Raw genomic sequence first — 4,044 nt, 5'->3', positions numbered from 1 at the left:
TCGCCTCCATCCCGGAGTCTTCCCCCCTGGAGGATAGAGTGCTGGATGGCCACGTTCCGGACAGCACGATCTCTCTCATCTACAAAAAATTGATTAATGATCGCTCGGGCTTGCTGACTGGCCTCCGCGAGGCCTGGGTTGCCGACGGGCTGGAGTTGGACGACGAAGACTGGATTTCCGCGGTGGCCTCTCCGAAGGAGGTGGCCATACCGGCTCGCCTTCGCTTCGTCCAGCTTAAGATACTCCATCGGGTTTACATGACGGGGCCAAGGCTTCTGCGTATGGGCTATGCTGAGGATGGGTTGTGTAAGCGTGGGTGTGGTGCTTTGGCGACTTTTTTGCATATTTTGTGGGAATGCCCGAAGGTGGAGCGATTCTGGCGTGGTGTGCATGAGGTCCTGCGAGTGGTTACGCATGTCGCGCTGCTGCCTGAAGCGAGGAGATGCCTGCTGAATGTGTGGGAACCAACTGACTACTCGGTTCCGCAGACGCGATGGGTGACTCTGGGATATATGATAGCTAAGAGTGACATTGCTCAACTGTGGGGATCCCAGAGGCCCCCGGCGGTGTCGGCCTGGAAAGAACACATGGATTGGTGCATGTTCCGAGAAAAGGTGGTGTATGTGGCGAGGGGTAAGCCTGGGGCATGGGTGAAAGTATGGGGCCCCTGGAACGCCTACCGCGGGGGTATCTGCGCGCCACCATTGCTGCCTGCGGCCTCACCAGCCCCGTCCCCTTAGTTGACTCCTTTCCATAGCCCCGAGCACGGAGTTCCCCCAGTCCTCGATCTGTTCCCTTTCCCCTCTTTAGACTCCTGTTGATGGCTGGGGTCCCCCATTCGGGGAGCACGTGCTGTTACTTTCGATTGCGGGTTGCCTTGCGGGTGTGGTTTTTGTGTTGTGTGTATAAAATGAAACCGTATTGTGGGGTCAGAGTGATGTGGCCTACGACGCTGATACCTCCTGATTTTGCTTCTCTGCACCGCCCAGTGTTTTTGTATGTATGTCATATGCTCCTGTCATTCTAGCGGCCGGCCGGAAGGTTGTAGGCCCATACTTGTATATTCTTGAGATTGCAATAAACGGTTTAAAAAAAAAAAATAAAAAATAAAAATAAAAATAACCCATATAGACACTCATGTAGCTACTCACCAACCCATGCAGCAGCTTACACAACAACAGACGCACTGATACAGACATTCACACAGTTTAGTCACTAACCCATGCATTCAGTAAAACACATTTAATCACTCACTTATACAGTCACGCACCTACTAAATCCTCCATCCAGACACTTATCTACCCACTCATTCTTCAATACACCTTGGCATATATATAAAATATATTTAAACTTTATAGAAACACACAGTCACTGGATGATGTCACCAGTGATGTCATTTGAGATGTCATCAGTGATGTCAGCAGTGATGTCACTGACCATGTCATGAATGATGTAATATGTGACGTCATCAGCAGTGCATTGTGGGGGCGCGAGTTATAGTTAGCTGAACTAACTATAACGGCCAAATTTCACTGGTTTTGTACGAGTGAAATGTCCAACTTACTATAACGTCCCTGAAACCTCTGTTTTTTCAGTGAATTTCTAAGGTTTTTTAAATGTTAATTTCTAACTATGACATCCCTGAAACCAATGTTTTTTTCAGTGACTATACAGATATATATAATATATATATATATATATATATATATATATATATATATATATATATATATATATATATATATAATCTACTGGCGGTCGCCAGTAGATAGTTATAGTTAGGACCGAGTTCCCATAGGAAATCTGAAAATTCTATTTTGAATAACTTTGGCGCCGGTTGACTTATCTTCGTGAAATTTTCAAAACTAATGGGGTGCTCCGCTCAGCTCCTACCCTGAAAGTCTCGGGGTGATTCGTCAAGTGGGGGCTGAGAAAAAAGGGGAGGGGGTCCCAAAACGCGTTTTCCCCATGCATTTTCCCATAGGAACTTTGGTCGAAGGTACAGCCCGAACGGCTGAACAGAATTACTTGAAATTTGGCAAAGAGGTAGTCCTCAGGTCAGGCATATGCCTTTTGCATATATGGTGTCAATCTGTTCAGTAGTTCCTGAGAAAATTGCAGTTAAAAGGACATAAATATCTATATGCGTGCACGGTGCTCGCACGGGGCGCGCACCAAATGTCCGCGAGCGTAATTCTGATTGGTGGTTAGATGTCAGTCAACATTCCAATCGGTCGAAATCAGGAAGTGTCGGATGCCATTTTGTGTGTGACAGTGAAAAAGAAAGGTGGAGAACGTGAAAAGGGGGCAGGGTAGAGAGTTCCTGACCCCCTAGCCCTTGTCAGGGGGTCCCTGAAGGACCCCAAAGGGTGAAAAAAACATTTTATTTTTTTTCAAAAAATCGCGGGGTGCGCGCACGGTGCGTGCACCTCCCAGCCGCCATTTTGAGTTTTAGAGGCAGAAGAGAGCTAAAAACACAAGTGGAGAATGTGAAAAGGGGGCAGGGTAGAGAGTCCCTGACCCCCTAGGCCTTCTCAGGGGGACCATGAAAGACCCCTAAGGTCCCAAAAAAAAAAAAAAAATTATAAATATTGCGCGGTGCGTGCACGGTGCGAGACGGTGCGCACACCGTGAAAAACCTTTAAAAAAAAACATTTTAAACGGTTTATAGGTTTATAGAAGATATTAACCATGCTGTTCAACTTTATCCAAATTCAAAAAAAAAGAGCTGAGCCATTCCATATTACAGGATACAGTCAATCTATAACTATATACATAGTTAGTTTATTGTAAAATAAATATATAAAAAATATAATAATACATACATAAATTAGCATTTAAAAAACCTTACAAATTCACTAAAAAAACCATAGGTTTCACACATGTTATAGTTAGAAACTAGCATTTAAAAAACCTTGCAAATTCACTTAAAAAGCCATAGGTTTCACACACGTTATAGTTAGGAATTAGCATTTAAAAAACCTTGCAAATTCACTGAAAAAACCATAGGTTTCACACACGTTATAGTTAGGAATTAGCATTTAAAAAACCTTGCAAATTCACAGAAAAAACCATAGGTTTCACACACATTATAGTTAGGAATTAGCATTTAAAAAACCTTGCAAATTCACTGAAAAAACCATAGGTTTCACACATGTTATAGTTAGCTGGACATTTCACTCGTACAAAACCATTGAAATTCCCCCGTTATAGTTAGTTCAGCTAACTATAACTCGCGTGACCGAGTGATGTCACTGACCATGTCATGAGTGATGTAATATGTGACGTCATCAGCAGTGGATTGCGGTCGCGCGAGTTATAGTTAGCTGAACTAACTATAACGGGAGAATTTCAATGGTTTTGTACGAGTGAAATGTCCAGCTAACTATAACATGTGTGAAACCTATGGTTTTTTCAGTGAATTTGCAAGGTTTTTTAAATGCTAATTCCTAACTATAACGTGTGTGAAACCTATGGTTTTTTCAGTGAATATACATATATATATATATATATATATATATATATATATATATTTAGGCACGGACCTCTCACCTCCAGAAATCGAATACAAAATCCCACAACACGGATAGTGGGTGAAGCAGGTGGTTTATTGCCGAAATAAAACCAGGAAAATCACAGGACCAGTGTCCTCCATGATGCGTTTCGCTCCACGCAGGGAGCTTGATCATATACATACATATACATACATAAGACCGTCATACCTTTTTATAACATTTGACAATATATATATATCTTTTATCCTCTCTATAATATTGTGGCCCCTCTCCACATAAATAAAATAATACATTTAAAAAATGTCTGGCCATGCCCCGGGGGATGGGGTCCCCGGGCCGAAATTGGCCTCGGGAGGTGGGCCCCCTTCCCATTTTTTTATTTGAGGGATGGGGTCCCAGGGCCCAAAAAATATAAAAGAAGGGGGGCCACACTGCCCCCTGGCGTGTTGTTAGATGGGCAATTAATTTCCCTTGATTACTGAGGGTACCTGGGGACCAACTAGCCCACCAGGTACCTCCAATATGCACC

Source organism: Triturus cristatus, chromosome 4_2, assembly GCF_964204655.1.
Source record: "Triturus cristatus chromosome 4_2, aTriCri1.1, whole genome shotgun sequence".
NCBI classification, from domain to species: Eukaryota; Metazoa; Chordata; class Amphibia; order Caudata; family Salamandridae; genus Triturus; species Triturus cristatus.
This window is presented reverse-complemented; position numbering follows the sequence as displayed.